The sequence below is a fragment of the Carassius carassius genome, chromosome 16, assembly GCF_963082965.1.
Source record: "Carassius carassius chromosome 16, fCarCar2.1, whole genome shotgun sequence".
NCBI lineage: Eukaryota > Metazoa > Chordata > Actinopteri > Cypriniformes > Cyprinidae > Carassius > Carassius carassius.
Window position 1 is genome coordinate 14,120,147 of NC_081770.1, and position 22,690 is coordinate 14,142,836.

At 38.3% G+C, this 22,690-nt stretch overlaps 1 pseudogene; it reads left to right on the top strand.

The window, feature by feature from the left end:
• The first annotated feature begins 13,153 nt into the window (after positions 1–13,153).
• Positions 13,154–21,844, top strand: LOC132159360 (CD48 antigen-like; annotated as a pseudogene).
• Positions 21,845–22,690: the final 846 nt, after the last annotated feature.

Here is a 22,690-nt window from a genome sequence, read left to right on the forward strand (position 1 = left end):
CAATAATAATGTGCTATTTAACAAAATGTTCTGCAATAGTTATCAGTATTAACTATGTCTGTGTAATGTGGTTCATTGATGGACACTGAATGAAGCACTTGACAAAATCTCAGTAACATCTGAATGAATATTTCCAGTTTTAGAGTCAATTTAACCTGAAAAACACAGTTCATGTGATTTAAAAGGACTGATGAATTGAGTTTTATCTTTATTCAAATTGTTTGAATGTAATTTTAGTTTATATAAATGTTGCCAGTTTCCTTTTTTGTTGTTGTTGTTGCTTCAAGTTATTTTGTACTTAAAATGTTTGAAGGCTGTTGAAGTGATTTGTCTATTACTGAATAAAAATAATTTCTCTTCACTGATTTTTTTTGTCTCTTTATGCTAGTAAAGTCCTGATGTTGTTCATGGAAAACTGATGCACATTTTTAATTCTATTTTTATGAATCTCAGAATCGGATGTTGTTTTCAGTCATAAGATTGGATTCTTACATTATTGACAGTATGGTTAAAGCTAAAGCCTGTGGTTTCACTGGATGTGAACTGTATTTATAAGTGAGATATGGGGAAGACATTACATGTGTAAAAATGTAACATCATAACCTTAACATCATGAGTAATTTTTAATTTGTCTTTGAGTGGTTAACTGATTCTTCTTACAGTTTGACATTACACAACTGCATTGCAGTGTCTGTTTTTAAAGATGTGCTAAGCCTTATGGGAAATGCTGAACTCTTAATGAGGTCAGTGCGTCTGGTTATTGTTGTGGGTAAATGCACAAAGCATAATTCAGTGTGAGTGTGTTTGTGTTAAATATGTGGTTTTGTCACATCCACAAGTGAACGTTATGATGAAAACAGCAGTGTGTGAACAACCAGCGTGAAGCTCAAGTGATCTAAAGTGATTTTCTAATTAAAGGGACAGTTCACCTAAAAATGTAAATAACAGCATGCAACTCACTCTCAAGCATCCTAGAAGTATATGACTTTCAGACCAATGCAATTATATATAAAATGCCATGATTAAAGAGAGAGAGAGAAAAAAAAAACATATTTAACAACTAATGAAATGATGACAGATATAGGGGTGAAGTCAAGTTAACTGCATTTTCCCCCAGTGAGTTACCCAAATTCACCCGTATTTTTTTTTATTAATTGTGATATTGTGTGTGTGTGTGTGTGTATATATATATATATATATATATATATATATATATTATGATGTTTTTTTTTTTTATTAAACTGGACTGAGCTGGATGGTAACATCAGCTTTAGAGATGAATTTCATAATTGATGAACTTCACGCAGTTAATAAACTGAAGTGAATTAACCATGAACTGACTTTAACTGTTTAACTGTAACTGTCCACTACTGTCCTTGTCTAGAGCTTGGTAGAAATCACATTTCGGCACTCCCTCCTTCTCCTTTAAATTAAATTTAAAACTGACCATCTGGAAGCACATTGTTATTGATCTATGATGATTGACAATGTTTAAAAACATTATCAAGAACTGACGGTTCCATGTTTTTTAGGTATTCTGCCTGTTCCTGGCATTATCGGAGATTCTTCACAACATTTTTCATCATCATCATCATCATCAGGTTCATCAGTGTCTAATTGTTCACTGCTGTGTTCAGTTGTGAATGTGAGTGCTGTGACTCTCTCCTGGTACAAAGGAAACAGTTTATTGTCCAGCATCAGTGTGTCTGATCTCAGCATCAGTCTCTCTCTACCTCTGGAGGTGGAATATCAGGAGAACAACATCTACAGCTGTGTGATCAACAATCCCATCACAAACCAGACCACACATCTGGACATCACTCAACTGTGTCAGAATCTGATCGTTCCCAGTCCCAGTGGTGCTATAATGTGCAGCAGCAGCTTATTGACTCTTTATGTTTTATCTGTTACAAAATTGCTGGTCACAGTTGTAGTCGTTTTGATTGTCTGTCACAGTAGAAATTACACACAAGCTAAACAAGATATCAAGTATTACTAATAACCAAAATGAAGAAGAAAAAAATACAAAAGTATAACTTTGCAATTGTTTATTTATTTAATTAATTTTATAAATTGTTATCAAACAGCTCAGGGTAATGAAGAAGAGTTTGATTATACAAAAGCAAAAGCAAATTTATTCCACACAGAGCTCCGGACGCTGTAAGATTTGTTTGTTATTCTCTGCACTAAATCTAATCGCTTACAGAAACCCTGCTTAGCTAAGGAATGTTTTTTGTGTGTCTGCTTGTGAACATTTTTTATATATGCATAAGTTAGCACTCAGACATCATTCACAATTTTTTAAAAGTCTGGATTTAATTTTAATAGTTAAAAATGCTTATTCATTCATTCACTTACATTTACATGATCATTAAGTTCTCATATCTAGATTCTTATGGCTGAAACCTATAGGACTCTCTGAATCGTTGCTTTAAGCTTGATTCATTTTATTTATTCTATCTATGAATATTAAGGATCTTTACACATCTTTTTCAATAATGTGGCTCTTCTATAGACTTCTTAGCTCTTCTTCTTGTTCCGTTTTAATGAGTGGCTGAGGCGGTATTAGAATCCATTTGCAGAAGTTTATTAGGGAAAAATCTTAGAGACAGAATCGTTAAACCAGGCAGAGTCAGTACCGTGATGGCAGTCTGATCTTTCAAGATACACAACCACAAGGTAGAGGCGAGTAGGTAGGCGAAATAAGTCAAACACAAACATCAGTCCAATCAGGCTATAAATCCAATGGGGCAATTCAACAATTGAGAATGTGAAGACATGCAGAATCATACACAAACAGGCAGGCAGAATAACAATGAGAAATGCTTAGTAAGACAGGTTAACTGGCAATACTTTGCAATGAGTAAACATGCTGACTCGTGTTAAATAGTCTAATAGTCTAATAATATGTTAAATAACAGGAAATAACTGTAGAAGCAGAGGGAGAGGTGAACAGTCAGTACTCAGGTGAGGGCTCCCTCTACTGGTGTGGCATTACAGAATCCCCTACCCTGTGAGTGCCTCCTGGCACTCTCCGCAGACGTCCCTGTGGCTGTGGCGCTGGTCGATCGGGTTTAGCTCGATGAAAGTCCTCCGTGAGAGAGGGATCCAGAATCTCGGTGGCAGCTACCCATGACCTCTCCTCAGGTCCATAGCCCTCCCAGTTCACCAAGTATTGGAGCTGACCCCCTCTCCTTCTAGAGTCCTGTAGCTCATTTACCTTGTAAGCTAAAATCAATTTTCATTCTGTTATTGTTACCTGTAAACTTTACTTTACTAAATAATGACTTGAATAGAAATCTTTGAAGCTCTTTGACGATGGACAGCTGTGGCCAATCTGTGACTGCCTTGACCTTGGCTTCATCCATCTTGACACCCTGATGACTAACGTGATAACCAAGAAATTACGACTGTTTAACATGAAACTCACACTTTCTGCCTTAACATACAACTGATACTTTAATAATCGTGTGAGAATGTCTTGACATGGTTAATGTGTTCCTCTTCTGAATTAGAGTATAACAGAATGTCATCAATGTAAGCAATTACATACTGATTCCGGAGGTCTCTGAAAATCTTGTTGATGAATGACTGGAACACAGCTGGAGCTTTAGCAAGTCCATATGGCATGACCTGGTACTCATAGTGCCCCCTAGTGGTGAGGAAGGCAGTTTTCCATTCATCGCTCTCTTTAATTCGGATTAGGTTATATGAACTCCGTAGGTCAAGTTTGGTGTATATAGTGGCCTCGCAGAGCTGTTCGCGGGGTTGAAGGAACCAGTGGCAGGGGGTATCTGAATTTTATGGTGATATTATTTAGTCCTCTATAATCAATACATGGCCTCAGTCCTCCATCCGTTTTCTCCACAAAGAAGAATCCTGCTGCAGCTGGTGACATAGAGAGCCTAATGAATCCTGAACTCAAGGCTTCCTCAATATATTCATCCATAGCTTGAGTCTCAGTTTGGGATAAAGGTTAAATTCTACTCTTGGGAGGCATGGCTTTGGGGAGTAAATCAATATCACAGTCCCAGGGTCGGTGAGGTGGGAATTGCGTAGCCTTGGTTTTACTAAAGACTTCTGCCAGTTCGTTATAACATTGGGGAATATTAACTGCCTTAGTACTTGTGGGATTTCTATGCTAATCATATAACATGGTCGGGGAACTAGGGAAAAACAATGACTCTCACAGAAAGCAGACCATTTGGTCAACTCACCCTGGTGCCAGGAAATGACGGGGTCATGAACAGACAACCATGGAAAACCTAGGATGACTTTGTGCTTAGGGGAATCGATGACATAGAGAGATATGGATTCCTGTTGAAATATACCCTTTCCAACTGACGTATCGTTGATGGCATTAAACTTGATAGATGGGTTGCAAGGTTGAGTAGGTATATTATATTTCTTGATGATATTCGTATGAATGAGGCTTAAAGAGATAGTTGACCCAAAAATCTAAATTATGTCATTATTAACTCACCCTCATGTCATTCTAAACCCGTAAGACCTCCGTTTATCTTCGGAACACAGTTTAAGATATTTTAGATTTAGTCTATAAGCTCTTAGTCCCTCCATTGAAGCTGTGTGTACGGTCTACTGTCCATGTCCAGAAAGGTAAGAAAAACATCATCAAAGTAGTCCATGTGACATCAGAGGGTCGGTTAGAATTTTTTGAAGCATCAAAAATACATTTTGGTCCAAAAATAGCAAAAACTACGACTTTTTTATTCAGCATTGTCTTCTCTTCCGTGTCTGTTGTGAGAGTTCAAAACACTGCAGTTTAGTGATATCCGGTTCACGAACGAATCATTCGATGTAACCGGATCTTCTTGAACCAGTTCACTGCCTCAGTTCCTGCAGTGATTTACACTGCCTTTCGGCAAGGAGTTTGTCATTTTTTCGGGGTGGCCTAGTAATTTACTAGATGAGCCACGTTCTACATATGCTATATAATTTTTTTCTCTGTCTTCAACAGAAATCTTATCAGAGCAAAACTGTGTGGTCTGTGATATATTTACACAGGACAGTGAAACTGATGCTGATAAAGATCAGTTCAATACACACGTTGTCTGATCAAATGATTAATTAACGAATCACCAAAAATCTAAAAATAAAAACAATATACTACAACTTTATAAACAAGATGTATATAAAATGGAAACTGTATTTAATAGAATGCCATATAAATTTATACTAAAACAATGACACAATGGTTTCTCATGTGGGTGTGTTATTATATTTGAATGTGATATGATGATTCTTCACATCATTTTGATGTGTCAAATATTTCATTTTGGAAGTCATTCGATGTCATACTGTGAGTGTGAAGCAGCACATGTTGACATTTTTGAGTCAGATCTTGTGTTATTGCGGTCAGTAAATGTGTGTGAGCTGAATGCATGTGGTCTGAAATGATGAGAGGATGTTCAGATAATGCACACAGTTTTAGACGGTGTGTGTTCTTGAGAATGTGAGGGGGCCAGTTTCATCTCACAACCACAAATAATTCTTCTGAGAACCTGTTAGAATGACACCTGTGATATAATTATCTGAAGTGAGAGTTTCCAGAACCAGCATGATGTTCTCTCATCTGTGCACTCTCCTCCTGTTTATCCTGTGCTGTTAGTAACTTTTCAGCACATTTTTTAAAATTACTAAATACTCTTTTTATCGGTCTGTCAAACTTAGGGGAAGTCGTGGCCTAATGGTTAGAGAGTCGGACTCCCAATCGAAAGGTTGTGAGTTCGAGTCCCGGGCCGGCAGGAATTGTGGGTGGGGGGAGTGCATGTACAGTTCTCTCTCCACCTTCAATACCACGACTTAGGTGCCCTTGAGCAAGGCATCGAACCCCCAACTGCTCCCCGGGCGCCGCAGCATAAATGGCTGCCCACTGCTCCGGGTGTGTGCTCACAGTGTGTGTGTGTGTGTTCACTGCTCTGTGTGTGTGCATTTCGGATGGGTTAAATGCAGGGCACAAATTCTGAGTATGGGTCACCATACTTGGCTGAATGTCACTTCACACTTTTTTTCACTTTATTATATAATAAAGTGAAAAAAATTTCACTTTATTCTTTAATTATTAGAGATTATTATCCGAAATATCTAGAATTAAATTTCACTTAATTCTGTTAAACAATTAACAGAATTAAGATTTAGAGCTGTGTTTGTATATGTAAAACAATATTTGATAGATCTGTCTAAGTCTGATAATAATATACTGTGTTTTATGTATTTCAGGTTTGTTTGGTGATGAAATGAAGTCAGTATCAGTGATTGAGAGAGATTGTATCACGTTAAATACTGATATTAAAATACAGAGCAAGGAAATGTTATTGTGGATGTTTGGAGCACAGGAGACTCGCATTGCTAAAAATATATAACCAGAACATGTCTATGTATGATAGTAATGAGGCTTTTAGAGACAGACTCCAGATGGACAATCAAACTGGATCTCTGACCATCAGAAACATCAGATCTGAACACTCTGGACTTTATAAGCTACTGATCCTCAGCAACAGAGAAATGTCATACAAGAGATTCATTGTCAAAGTCTATGGTGAGTAAAGTATTAAACTGTTTGTGAATGTGAGAAACCTTGTCTGTTTGTGCTATTGTTTCATCTTCCTACTAGTCACAACCATTAATTTTCCCAATTTGATATTCACACATCGCTAGAAGTTGTCTTATGTTGCTAAATATATTTTGGAGAATCTGGATAATGTTTTTCCTTCATTATTTTCCAGCTCATCTGCCTGTTCCTGTCATCACCAGTGACTCTTCAAACTGCTGTGACTCTCTCCTGGTACAAAGGAAACAGTTTATTGTCCAGCATCAGTGTGTCTGATCTCAGCATCAGTCTCTCTCTACCTCTGGAGGTGGAATATCAGGAGAACAACATCTACAGCTGTGTGATCAACAATCCCATCACAAACCAGACTCAACACAACATCAACATCACTCAACTCTGTCAGCCATGTGTCCAGGTACGTCAGTGGTAATGTTAGTGCTCTTTACAGACCTGAAAGGGTTCAAATGAACACTAATGTCTCCGTGTTCTTCTGTTTCTTTCCTCAGACTCTGTTCATTGTTGTGGTTCCACTGAAGCTGTGATCCGATTGGTCGTCTCTGCTCTGGTGGGCGTGGCTTCAGTTGCTGCTGTAGTTTATGACTTCAGATCTGGAAGAGCTCAGTAAAACAGAACAGAAAGAGACAACAGGGGGCGCTGTTTTCTAATCTAACAACATATACATAAAATACTTTTTAAAATACTTTTTTTTTACATTTGATGCCATATTACACAGAACCTTTTAGAATCAGCTGTTTTTGGTTAATTTTGTGTTGTGTTTGGTTTTGAATCTCTGTTGTGATCAGCAACCTTGTAGGATACAATGTTTCTTTTTCTTCATTTGCAATATTTAACAAATACAATCTTATTTAAAAGTCAGTAAAGAAAGAAGCAAAAAAACAAAAAAAAAGGATTTGAAAAATAATTTTGTGTTTATACAACCCGAATTCCAGAAAAGTTGGGACGTTTTTTAAATTTTAATAAAATGAAAACTAAAGGAATTTCAAATCACATGAGCCAATATTTTATTCACAATAGAACATAGATAACGTAGCAAATGTTTAAACTGAGAAATATTACACTTTTATCCACTTAATTAGCTCATTTAAAATTTAATGCCTGCTACAGGTCTCAAAAAAGTTGGCACGGGGGCAACAAATGGCTAAAAAAGCAAGCAGTTTTGAAAAGATTCAGCTGGGAGAACATCTAGTGATTAATTAAGTTAATTGATATCAGGTCTGTAACATGATTAGCTATAAAAGCTTTGTCTTAGAGAAGCAGAGTCTCTCAGAAGTAAAGATGGGCAGAGGCTCTCCAATCTGTGAAAGGCTGCGTAAAAAAATTGTGGAAAACAATGTTCCTCAACGTCAAATTGCAAAGGCTTTGCAAATCTCATCATCTACAGTGCATAACATCATCAAAAGATTCAGAGAAACTGGAGAAATCTCTGTGCGTAAGGGACAAGGCCGGAGACCTTTATTGGATGCCCGTGGTCTTCGGGCTCTCAGACGACACTGCATCACTCATCGGCATGATTGTGTCAATGACATTACTAAATGGGCCCAGGAATACTTTCAGAAACCACTGTCGGTAAACACAATCCGCCGTGCCATCAACAGATGCCAACTAAAGCTCTATCATGCAAAAAGGAAGCCATATGTGAACATGGTCCAGAAGCGCCGTCGTGTCCTGTGGGCCAAGGCTCATTTAAAATGGACTATTTCAAAGTGGAATAGTGTTTTATGGTCAGACGAGTCCAAATTTGACATTCTTGTTGGAAATCACGGACGCCATGTCCTCCGGGCTAAAGAGGAGGGAGACCTTCCAGCATGTTATCAGCGTTCAGTTCAAAAGCCAGCATCTCTGATGGTATGGGGGTGCATAAGTGCATACGGTATGGGCAGCTTGCATGTTTTGGAAGGCTCTGTGAATGCTGAAAGTTATATAAAGGTTTTAGAGCAACATATGCTTCCCTCCAAACAACGTCTATTTCAGGGAAGGCCTTGTTTATTTCAGCAGGACAATGCAAAACCACATACTGCAGCTATAACAACAGCATGGCTTCGTCGTAAAAGAGTCCGGGTGCTAACCTGGCCTGCCTGCAGTCCAGATCTTTCACCTATAGAGAACATTTGGTGCATCATTAAACGAAAAATACGCCAAAGACGACCACGAACTCTTCAGCAGCTGGAAATCTATATAAGGCAAGAATGGGACCAAATTCCAACAGCAAAACTCCAGCAACTCATAGCCTCAATGCCCAGACGTCTTCAAACTGTTTTGAAAAGAAAAGGAGATGCTACACCATGGTAAACATGCCCCGTCCCAACTATTTTGAGACCTGTAGCAGAAATCAAAATTGAAATGAGCTCATTTTGTGCATAAAATTGTAAACTTTCTCAGTTTAAACATTTGCTATGTTATCTATGTTCGATTGTGAATAAAATATTGGCTCATGTGATTTGAAAGTCTTTTAGTTTTCATTTTATTAAAATTTAAAAAACGTCCCAACTTTTCCGGAATTCGGGTTGTACATTGACATAAGAGATAATAACTGATCGCTGTGAGCCTCAGCAAGTTCCTTCTCCTGTAAATGACAGCAGCTGAGCAGTGAAGGGAGATACAAAGCTTTTAGGATCTCTGAATCAACTGAACCAATTGTTCTGAAGCGGTCAAACATGTATAATGACTCCTTTTAAAAAACAATAGCAAATGTTTTCAAGAAAGTGTAATCTTTTATATGTGATCTACTATCCTAATTCAATGCAATTAAATATGAAGATTCTGTAAAATTGTTTTTTATTTGTAGTGTTTGTTATGTGTGTTATTAAGCAGGGCTTCATTAAAATCAAAGTACCATTCTCCTTGTAATGCCTTATACACGCCTAAGTATTCAAATACATTAAATGGATAAAAAATTTGTCTATATTATGAAACTGACTGGAGATTCATTAGACGCTTGTTCAAATAATCATAAAACATATAATACTCACAACAATGAAACAAGAAAAAAAGAGAAGAAAAAAAAACGTTTAAAATAAACTTTTTTTATTTTTATTAATTAAACAGTTAAGAAAAGAAAAAGATTATACATAAAATACAATGCAGTAAGTTGGACGTACAGTAACATAGTGCTCATTCAATACATGCATAGCTAAACAGATGAGTTTTGGGTCTAGATTTAAAAGTGGCTTATGTTTTAGTAGATCTGATCTCTTCTGGATGCTGATTCCCCTTGTTTTGTGTGAACCCTTGGTATTTCTAACTGACTTGATCCCAATGATCTGAGCTGTCTGTTAGGTTTATATTCAGTGAACATATCTGCAGTGTATTTATGTCCCAGTCCATTGAGTGAAAGTACTTTTAAATCAGTCCTAAATGTTGTAACTGTAATGTAACTTATTTCTGTTGTCATGCACAGATGCTTATGTATCTGCTGGCAAAAAATAACAAAAAAATAAAATAAAAAAGCACTTATAGTGAAACATTCTTTCTGTACTTATTGTTATTATGTTTGTCTCCAGTTTATACTATTCTAACTCCCAACTACATACAGTTAACTATGTATTCTGTTCACTCTGTCCATCTCCAATGCATTTTAAGAGGATGATTATGAAAGTATTAAATATAATCTAGAGAACACAGACGAAAGAAGAAACAGGGAGAGAAACAGGGAACAAAGACTCCTAAAATCAGTTAGCTTTTTTCATCTATCAGTCTAGATTTAGAAAATAGATGCAGCTTTTGTTCAGGAAGTCACTTCTGTGTCTAAAGTGACTCTCAGCTAGACTTCTGTAACAGAAGTCTTCTGTATTCTGTATGTCCTCACATCTCTGTGCTCTGACCCTGTTTGCTCTGTGCGGTGAGAAACTCTTAATATTAAATATTACTGTATATACAAATATGGTTTACCCATTTAATTGTGCTTCATTAAACTCACTAAAGTTTTTTTTTTTTTTTTCCAGCAGAACAGACACTGGACATTCCATGTTACTGTCTACGGTAAGACAAATATGTTTTAAAAACCTCTTATAATAGACACAATGCTGCTTATTGGTCTGGCAACAGTGAATCAGAAACAACAACACTAAAAACAGCAAACTGTAACCAATATCCTTTCTTAAGACAGGATGAATTCATCGTTTTAAAATAATATGTAATGCAGGCTTTATTTATTTATTAATAATTGTAATGTACGTTTTGTATATTGTTATTCCTTTGAAAAGTTTATTCTTCAGAGTGAAATCTTAGTGAAAAATTAAGCATGCACCAAAAACTGTTCCTCAGGGGACCCTTTATGTATAGAATTGTAACGGAGCTGACAAGTCATGAGACGTGCGGATCCAAGCTTTTATTACGCAGAGACGAGGTCATAACAGTAGGGTGACCATATGCGCCGTTCATTCGGGACACGTCCCAGCCAGGATTTTAATATTGCCTAAAATATCTAGGTTTTGGCTATTTGCACTGTGCAGGTTGGTCGTTGTGTAACATTCATGAGAGCTAAGAGCAGAGCAGACGGCTCCTTAAGCTTTCGAATCGCTTTCACGTGTTTGTTCGTTCATTTGACTTGAAGTATTGTGGCGCACTTTGTTTTTTTTTTTTTATTTGTGCGCAGCAACGCTTCAAGTTGATGGAACGAACAAACATGTGCGCATATTTGCATCTCTTTGATTGTTCCCTCTAGATCTCACCTTCTCACACGCAGCCCCACGATTGGTCGATTATGTACAATACCTGCATGTTATTGGTCAAACTGCTCTGGATGTTTTAGGCATTATTAAAATCCTGGCTGGGACGTGTCCCATATGAACGGTGCATATGGTCACCCTACATAACAGGCATGGGTCAAAAACTGGCAAACTGTAGAACTGAAGCCCATCACGGAGGAGCTGACGGAACTTGAGTCCACCAGGGTGGACCAGATGGGGCTGGGACCCATGGCAGATTCCCCTAGGAAAAACAGAGACAGACAACATAGGCAGTGCTTCCATGGTCTCAGGGACCAAGGCAGGGAACACAGAGAGTTCATAAACGGCCTCCATAGCTGTGACATGACAGAACAAGAGTTCATAGATGGCTTTCCTAGCTGTGACAGGGCAGGACGAAGTTTCATGAACGGCCTCCATAGCCGTGACAGGACAGAATAAGAGTTCATAGTCAGCCGTGACAGGAGTGAACGAGAGTTCATAGACGGATACTCCTGACACCTCTGCTCTGGAGGTTCTGCAGTGAATGCCACCATTTCTGGATGTTTTACAGCAGCAGCCTCAGGAAATAGGGAGAGTTCATTAACACTCTCTTTAACAGAACAGGTTGAGAGTGCATTGCTGGGCGCCACCACCATACAGTGAGCTGAAGCAAGATTGGAGGATCTTCAGCTGATTCACACAATGTTAGACGATGTCTGTTTGTGTTCATGTTCAGGAGAGTGTGAGACATGCAGTTCTTTCTTAAAACCACCACTGAACCCTCTGAAAACCTGTAAGACTTTTCGGATAAAGAGCAATCCAGAATTATATTGCAATGGAAAATTGTTTATGCAGTATGTTTAAGATTGACAGGGAGTTTCTAGAACATCCAGATGAGGATAACTGAACTTAGAGCAAACGCTGAACTTGAACAAACACCAGTTCTCTTTATTTAGCTGTCTTTGTTTAGCTGCACTTTTGTTCAGGAAGTCGCTCTACTGTGTCTGAAGTGACTCTCGGCTGGACTGTATCTGTATCATGATGTAATCTCATCTGTGTGTTCTGAAGTTTGACTAAAAGAATTGACCATTTTCTCTTTATAAATTGCAGAAGTGTCAGGAAGCAGGAAATGTGAAAAACCAAGAAAAACCAGAGGGCAAGTATTACGACAACTAACATGACAAAAAAAATGTTTTGTTTTATGAAATATGCTTCATGTAATAAATAAAAAATTGCTGAAACATCACCTGATGATAAATAGACTCAACATCTGCATATGTTTGTGTTTGTAGATGAGAAAAGTCTGTCAGAATACACACACATCATTTACCATCTGCAGATCACTGATCATCATCCAGAATACACCACAACTCTTTTTTAATTTGTATTAATAAATACAATGATTAATATGATTATTTCATTTCATTTCACAATCATGATGAATGTTGACTTCATGTACATCTGTTTTAAGCTCAACTGAATTATGTTGTGACCTTCAATGCAATTTAAGAAGAAGATAAAGAATGAATTAAACTGTCTACAGAGCACAAACAGAGATGAAAATGAAACATAGACCACTAAAACCAGTTCTGTTTTGATTTAAAAGTCTAGATTTAGGAAGCAGCTGCTGTTTTTGTTCAGGAAGTCACTCTTCTGTGTCTGAAGTGACACTTGGCTGGACGTCTGTATCACGATGTCCTCTCATCTGTGTGCTCTAACCCTGTTTGTTCTTTGTGGTAAGTAAAATACTTTTATAATGCTTTTAATCAGTAAATGTAGCATTTAAACACAAGTGCATTTTCACAAGAGATTACGAATACATATTTGACCTTTTAGAAGTGCATAATTAGCTCCAGGAAAATGAGATTATTTATCTGTCTAATAATAATGTGTTTTTATTTCTTTTGCAGGTGTGTTTGCTGGTGATGCAGATGTAATGAAATCTGTATCAGTGACTGAGGGAGATTCTATCACTATAAACCCTAATATTACTGAAGTACAGAGAGAGGATCAGATTCTGTGGATGTTTGGACCTAAAGAGACGAGAATAGCTGAACTCTATATGCAGAGCATTTGTTTGTTATATGTTTAACAGTAATGAGATATTTGGAGACAGACTACAGATGGACTCTTCCACTGGATCTCTGATCATCAGAAACTTCAGAAGAACAGACTCTGGACTTTATAAACTACAGATCCGCAGCGACAGAGGAAACTCAGACAAAACATTAAGTATTACTGTCTACGGTAAGACAAATATAGCTTCAACTTTTTTGTATAAATGGATGTGAAGCTTATTATTGATCTGGTAGTAGTGAATCAGAAATGACAACACTAAAAAATAGGGTTTGTTAAAAATAAAATAGAAATAAAATCCAATATCCTTTCTTAAAACAGTCTTTCTCATGTGTATTTCTTACAATTTTAATCATGTATTTACTGTAATAATTATATTATGCGTAATAAGATATCTGTATAGTGTCTGTATAGATGAAAAATGTAAATGTACTAGTAAACAAAGCTGATAAGTCCAGTTTTTAAAGTAAGTACACTTAATGTTTTACCATAAAAAATCTACAATTGAAACACAGCATATTGTTTACCTGTCTTCTTGGTTAATTTACCTTCACTTTGCCCCTTACAAAAAAGAAGTTTATTCAAGTGTGCTATTAGTATACTTCTTTTAAACTAAAAATAGTAAAGTATGCTTTTAGTACACTTTTTATGTCTTTCTCAGAAATCGACTTTATGTACTCTTCATAAATATACTAAAAATTACATTTAAGCATACTTGACTTAAACAAAAATTCTAAATATATTTGAGCTATACTCTGAATCTGTGTTGTCATTATTATACGGTAGAGGGTGCTAATCTTCTGCACAGAATAAAAAAAAAACACAAGTGAAGAAGAAAAAAGAAACGATAGATGCTAACACGGTTTCGCCTGCGTTAAGTGTTAGCTATCTGTTCATCAAAACATAAAACATTATTTACCCTGTTTGTATCTGCGAGGTGTTCATTACATATTTTCCCTGTGTGTTAACATCAGTAATTATGGCTGTTGAATGTCTGACTTGACTCAATGTATTTTGCCCTGCGCCCCAAACATATGATTCGACTATCAGTCGAATATCAGCAAGATTCGAAAATTCAGATTCGACTATGAAAATCCTTAGTCGGGGACACCCCTAGTGGTCTCCTCAAGTCAACAACCATCTCTTTAGTTTTGTCCACATTCAGGGACAGGTTTTTGACTTTACACCAATCTACTAGCCGATGCACCTCCTCTCTGTACACTGATTCATTGCCTTTGCTTATAAGACCCACCACAGTTGTGTCATCAGCAAACCTGGTGATGTGGTTTGAGCTGTGCATTGCTGCACAGTTGTGGTTCATCAAAGTGAACAGCAATGGACTAAGCACGCAGCCTTGGGGAGCTCCAGTGCTCAGTGTGTAGTGTTTGAGAAGCTGTTTTTTGATCCGGACTGTCTGAGGTCTCTCTGAAAGGAAGTCCAGGATCCAGTTACAAAGGGAGTGGTTCAGTCTCAGCAGGCTTAGCTTTCAGGGTCTGAGGAATGATTGCATTTAATTCTGAGCTGGAGTCTATGAACAGCATTCTGACATATGTGTCATTTTTACCCAAGTGAGTGAGAGCTAGATGTAGGGAGGTTGTGATGACATCATCTTTTGAGTGCTTTGGGTGGGACGCAAACTGTAGTGGTTCCACCCATGTGGGGGGCAGCAGGTTCTTGATGTGCTTCATGACAAGTCTCTCAAGGCACTTCATGATAATGGGTGTGAGTGCAATGGGTCAGTAGTCGATGAGGCTGGACACTGTGGACTTTTTCGGCACAGGGATGATGGTGGTAGACTTGAGACACGCCGGGACAATGGTGCTGTGAATGGAAGTGTTAAAGATGTCAGTGAACGTTACCTGCACCTAAAATGTTTTAGCATAATCTTAATTCTAAAATTCGTAAATTCATCTGGAATGGCAAGCAACCAAGATTGAAATTTGAAACACTGCAGCATGCAAAACATAATGGAGGATTAGCGCCTCTGAATTTCGAATTGTATCATAGGTCCTCTCAAATCGAATTCATTAAGGATTGCCTAGACCCGCTCTCTAGGGTTCCTTGTAGAGAGATAGAGGAGAGCTTAGCTGGCAAATACATGTTACAAGATATACTGTTTTCTGGGCCAAACAACAAGCAATGTTTGCAAGCTTTTGGTCCAGTCATGGCCTACACAGTAGTCAATTTCAAACTTATGGAAAATTGTATTAATTCTTTGCATATTTGGCACACCCATACACCTATTTGGTATAATAATAATATCCGTTCAGGAGGTATACCATTTTTCTCTAGAGACTGGATGCAGAAGGGCATTTATACATTGAAAGATATTGCTGGTCCTAAACGCTTGTTAAGCTTTCAAGAACTGTGTGAGAGGTATGGACCAGAACCCTCTTCTTTGTTTTTATATCTGCGCCTAAGGTCGGCCATGAAGGCCTATGGGGTGCCCTGGGGGGAAACACTTCCCATACATCCGATCATTGCTTGGTTTGAATCGTACTCTTCTAGTCATTTTACTTCATGGATGTACGGGTAGGCCTTAGAGGCTTCAGCAAATCGCCTAACTATAAAGCGTGCATGGGAAAGAGATTGTGAACAACAGGAGGATGTCACCGACTGGGGAAGAGTATGGCAGAAAATTTTTACTTCATCTAGGAATCCTAATCACCAACTAATTCACTATAACTTCTGTCACAGAACTTATTGGACCCCACTCAAAAGACATCGTATTGACTCCTCCTTCAGTCCTTTTTGTGATAAATGTCCTGACCAACAACTTGGTTCCTTTTTCCATATGATATGGGAATGTGAAAAGGTTAAACATTTTTGGACTGAGGTATGTGATATCTTATCGAAAATCATTGAATATCCGATTCCAGTGACACCCTCTGTATTATTACTGAATGATGACTCTCAGTTTGACTCCTCTAAGCTGCAAAAAATTGTCTACCTGGCCGGTTTAACGTCTGCAAAAAAACTCATAGCTCAACACTGGCTCCCACCACATAGCTTCGATATATTCAAGTGGTTGTTTCAACTTATAATAACTTATAACATTATAATGATAGAAAAATCCACAGCTTGGGTGAAAATATGGAAAACAGCTGCTGTCTCCAAGTATATTGCACAAAGCAATGTTCAGGACTCAGTTTGAACACTTTAACACTTTATCCCATTTCTTTATTTTTAATTATTATTTTTTAATGGTTTTTTACAAATGTTTTTTACCATTCCTTTGACTTTTTTTCTGTAGACTTCAGCCAGCTGGTCTGCACATCCTCTGAGCACTTTGCCTGGAATGTTGTCTGGTCACGCAGATTTTCATGGCTTAACTCTGCTCAAAGTCTACCTCACATCATCTCTGGAGAAACACAGTTTGTGATCATCAGGAGGGGGGATGACATTCCTCGCAATGGTGTAGTTCTGTGCCTCAAAATGTTTGTCATTCAGTGCATCTGGGAGGGAGGCATCATTGCTACAGGCAGGTGGTGATGGCCTGTAGTTGGTGATGGTTTGGATGCCTTGCCACATACGCCGAGAGTCGTTGCTGTCCCTGAATTGGTTGTGGATTCTCTGGGAGTATGCGCGCTTTGCTTCACTGATTGCCTGAGACAGTTTGGCCCTTGCTTCTCTTAGTGAGGCCTCATCACCTGTTCTGAAGGCAGAGTCACGGGACTTCAGCAGTGCACGCACATCCACAGTCATCCACGGCTTCTGGTTGGCGTGTGTAGTGATTGTCTTGGAGTATGTGACGTCATCAATGCATTTACTGATGTAGCTGGTCACCGATGATGTATATTCCTCCAAGTTGATGGAGTTGCAAGTTGTTGCAGCCTCTCTGAATATGCTCCACTCAGTCTGTTCAAAGCAGTACTGGAGAGCAGAAATGGCTCCTGCCGGCCAGGTTCTAATCTGTTTCAGAACCGGTCTGTCACGTCTGACGGGCGGTCTGTACGCTGGAATCAGCATAACAGAGATGTGGTCTGAGCAGCCGAGATGGGGACGGGGCTCTGTGTGGTATGCGCCGGGGTTTTTGTGTAAACGAGATCCAGCATGTTTTTCCCTCTTGTTGCAAAGTCCACATACTGATGAAATTTAGGGAGTACTGTATTGAGCTTCACATGATTAAAATCTCCCGCGACAATAAACAGTCCGTCAGGGTGTGTGTTTTGTAGTTCACTGGTAGCCCCATACAATTCTCAGAGTGCCTCGTTAGATTTAGCACTGGCGCTAGCGCTAGGAGGAATTTACACTCCGACTACAAACAATGTGGTAAATTCCCATGGTAAATAAAAAAAGGTCTACATTTAACAGCCACAAACTCCACAGTGATTAGCAGTATCTAGAGACCAGTACAGAGTTTTTGCACCATTTTGTGTTGATGTAAACACACAAGCCACCGCCGTGAGCCTTGAAACTCAGATCTTTGTCTCATGAAACAGAGCGCGTCTAGTTGAATGTCAGTGTCCGGAATTCTGTTGCTGAGCCACGTCTCTGTTAAAACAAAGACGCAACAGTCTCTGAACTCCTTCCATGTAGCTAGTTGAAGCTGAATGTATTCCAATTTATTGTCCAGGGAGCAGACATCGGAGAGCATGAGAGATGGGAGAGCCGGCTGGCTAGGGTTTGTTTTTAGCCTAGCGCAGACTTCTGCTCTCTTCCCACGCTTATGTTTCCTCTCTGCTTCCGGTGTCTCCTTCCCTGGTTTCTGGCACCAGGTGACACCGGGGATTGGGGGCCTGATCTCCGCAGTAAGCCAAGAGCACGTAGGTTCTTCAACAGGTCATCCCGCAGTGCAGTTTTAGGATTATTTCTGTATTTGAGCAGGGTCTATCGATGATATATATGGACATTGGTTGTATATATAGTGGCCACTGCGAGCTGCTGTCGCACCGGCATCTTGGAACCATACTATTTTAGTTAAATGTGCAAGACTTTCATTAGGCGCTAGGTGAAACTATTAGCCACAAACAAGTGGGTTTTTCTGTACGACAATAGTTTAAAATAAAATGATAAAAATGCTAGTTTGTGATATTAAGCCAAATAATTAGTTGCTTTGTATCACTACAAATAACTGAAAGTGGATGACACAGGAAGCCTTAAAACATTCAGGTTACAAATAAATATATTGCTCTTTACATGTTTTCCAGCTTGTCTACCTGTTCCCGTCATCACCAGTAACTCTTCAAACTGTTCATCATCATCATCATCAGTGTCCAGATGTGTGCTGCTGTGTTCAGTTGTGAATGTGAGTGCTGTGACTCTCTCCTGGTACAAAGGAAACAGTTTATTGTCCAGCATCAGTGTGTCTGATCTCAGCATCAGTCTCTCTCTACCTCTGGAGGTGGAATATCAGGAGAACAACATCTACAGCTGTGTGATCAACAATCCCATCACAAACCGGACCATACATCTCAACATCAGTCAACTCTGTCACACGTGTGCAGGTACGTCAGTGGAAATGTTAGTGCTCTTTACAGACCTGAAAGGCATAGGCGGAAATTGCGGGGGGGTCGGGGGGGTCCGGACCCCCCCTATCTGAGGGTTGTCCCTCCCCTAAAATATAATTGAAATATGTGTATTGTAAATAATATAATAATATATAGTTAAACTAATTGTGTAAGTAGTAAAACAATACAAATGCAAACAACAAAAAAAGTTTTAAACATCTCGAGTTCCCCCTGCTTTGCCTCACAGTGCTTTGGTCCACTGCCTGCTCCCCTTTTACCTCACCACCGCACCGACACAGTGCGAGAAAACAACGTAAGTTGTTTTCCATAAGTCTAGCTTACTTTATTCACATTAAACATCGGATGACGTGAATCTGCTGATGTAATTCCAACAGCTAAGTGAAAGAGAAGGGGAGGGGGAGGCCAGGGGAACCAATCAGCTTTGACTGTTCACTTTCAGCGCTGAGGAGTGCTGAGAAAAGTAACATCATAAAGGAGGCTAGCCTCTCTTCTGGAATATCAACCAACCATCATAGAGACATAAATTAGATATTAGTTTGAACCTGTTTTTATACAGTCTATGGTTTGAACGTCTCCCGGAGCGGCTTGGCTGATAATTTACCAAGTATTTATAATGAGTGGTGATACTGAATATATTTTCTTTACGGTTTCTGACTAAAGGCTGCCAAAAAGCCATTTTAAAGTGGTTAAGCTAATAATAATAATAATAACAATTGGCAGGGATCCCCAGACCAATACAATTAGTTTGCCTCCTCTATTTTAAAATTCACGAGCCACCACTGGTCGGTTTATTTCATTTAATATAGTTAATCTAATATAACATCATACTAAGAGTGCAGTTGTTCTCCAGATGTTAGTATAACAAATGTGATTTTGATTTTTATAAAAAATTTAATAAACAAGAAGTTAATATTAAGTGCATTTTAGGCACCATATTGCCTGTTTTAGCTCTATTTCACCAACGAAAACAGTTGAAAACTAAGCTACAGCAGTAACAGCACTAATTGGGTCTTTGAGAAACACACTGAGGAGGTGTTTCCTAACTGAATGAATCCACTTTTTGAACAAATCAGTCATTGACGTAATAAATTATTATTATTTTTTTCCCCTGTCTTTATAAGCATGTTTTAATTATAACTGTGAAGCAACAACATTGCTATTAAATGTGCTATATAAATAAATAAAAGTTGAAGTTCAAATTCCATTGTATTTTGGTGGCTTGATTGTGTAAACAACTTCAAAAAAGCATTGCAACAAAAAAAATTGTTTTGAAGAATGTTTTCACCAATTTAATCAGCATTTTCATTGATTAAACTTTGAGAAGAAGGATAATGGAACAGTCTCCATGCAATAGTAAGGCTTTCCTCTCTGTACACATATCCTTAAGTACAATTTTGCCTGTTCTATTGGTGTCCCCTTCAAAACTTGCTCGTGAGAAATGTTATTTTTATTGTCCCCTCCAACATTTAGATGAGATTTTCGCCCCTGCTGAAAGGGTTAAAATGCACACTAATGTCTCCGTGACGTGTTCTTCTGTTTCTTTCCTCAGACTCTGTTCATTGTTGTGGTTCTACTGAAGCTGTGATCCGATTGGTCGTCTCTGCTCTGGTGGGCGTGGCTTCAGTTGCTGCTGTAGTTTATGACTTCAGATCTGGATGAGCTCAGTAAAACAGAACAGAAAGAGACAACAGGGGGCGATGTTTTCTAATCTAACAACATATATTTAATAATTTACAACATGTTCCATTTTTTTGCCAAGGTGCACAAAACCTTTCAGAATGAGTTGTTTTGGGTTCATTTTGGGTTGTGTTTGGTTTTGAATCTCTGTTATGAATGTGATCAGCAACCTTGTGGGTTACAACAATGTTTATTTTTCTTTATTTGCAATATGAAAAAAAATACAGTGTTATCTAAAAGTGAGTATAGAAATAAGCAGAACAATAACAACAACAACAAACAGGATGTGAATAATAATATTTTCTTTACAATACAAAATTAATACAATACAAAATAACTGATCGCTATTAGCTTCAGGGGCCTGTTTCACTAAGGAGGTTCAACCAACTCTGAGTTTAAACTTGAACTCTGAGTTGACTTACCCTGAGATGGGAAACTCTGAGTTTTCGGTTACAGAACAGCTGAAATGAGTTGGTTTAATCAACTCTAAATTGACTGACTCTGAGTGAAGCGCATGCACCACAACTATAAAAAGCCATTATCAATGAAGGGCAGATATTACGATTCACCATGGCAACAGCTCCCGCCAAAAAGCCGTCTGCATACTTCAGACTCGATACAAATGTAATTCTTATCAGTGTTATAATATTACAGGTGAAAACTGGCAGAACATTAGATTAATTAACTAATAGCTAATCATTTTATGGTATTTCATGAGCAAAAAATATATATAAAATAATAATATTAATAATCATATTTTAAGTGCATTTTTCTTATTTTACAAATGATCTGCCAATAGAGTAAGAAAAATATGGCAGTGACTATTTACACTAAGGGGAATTAACATACTTTCTTAGCGATAGATTTACAGAAACAATGACACAAAACCGTGGGAACGGAGCGAGGCCGGTGGAGTGATTGGAAATCAGTGATACCTGCGACACTCACCGGTCTCGAGTCCCACGGAGGAGATTGGAGGGATACAAAAGAGGAGCGATGACAGTGAAGGATGAGAGAGGACCAGACCTGGGCTTTATTTTGTGGTTTGCTTTTGTTTGTGCACGGCAGTCGTCCGCGAGGGGCTGCGATGCTGTTTTGTGTTTATTTTGTCTATAAAGTTCAGTTTGATTGTCCTTCGGTTCCCACCTCCTTCTTCCCACGAAAGAACATTATTACAATTCAGTTTTGGAACAATAGAGACGTGACTGAAAAGGTTGAGGACACTAGAGAGCGGGAAGAGCCTTGCATAAAAATAGTTTCTTTGGTTTCTTCCTTTTTTAAAAAAAAATGATGTGTTACAGTAATCAGTACTTCTTTTTTTGTAGGACACAGAGATGATGGAATGGAAGAAGACTGATTAGACACAGAGACAATATATAAGCACATGCCACTTCCTCAATCCTCAATACAACTATATAAGGAAAACCCGTAACTGCAAAGATGACCGTTGTATGCACATGTCCCGCCCCTCACGCTGGAAAGCCAATCATCTGCTTTTAACAGTCAAGCCGGGAAACATTTAAGCCTATCGTCTGGTTCCACTGACGCATGTGCACAGTTGATGTTTTGCGACAGTGGAGACGATTTGGCGACAACTAACGTTAATGGTTAAAATATTTAAGACATTACCTATTATTCTCCTCGAAAAAAAAAATTACCCACATCCCACTCTGTTATTGCACCCAAGAGAAGGCACATAAACGTGGCATATGTACTTATATTTTACTTTAAAGTTTTGGAGTAACTTTAGAAATGTACAAATCTCTGTCTAGATGCCAAAGTTATTTTTGTCCACCAAAATACGTTACTGTTTGAAAAGGCGGCAGATTTGATATGCAGTGTATGTGTGCGTTGTGTAAATATAGATGGTAACGTTATAAAAATTGTCTCTGGATATATGCTGACTCTATCCCTAACGTCAATAAGCACAGCATTTCTTTAAGGGTTTTTAAAAAATAATTTTTTATTTATAGACACATAACGTTATACAATGAGATTACAAAAAGTCTGTTGATATCAGGGGTAGACAAAGCCAAGAAAAAGTGAGACACTCGAAGAACAAGAAACAAGAACATAATAATTCAAAATATTGTACTGTACACTGATAAAACAAATGACATTGAGCATTTGTTTAAGTGCTTGGCACAACACCGGGATTCTGGATAGAGACGTGAATGAAGTTGGTGTCGTGAACCCTTGCGCATGCG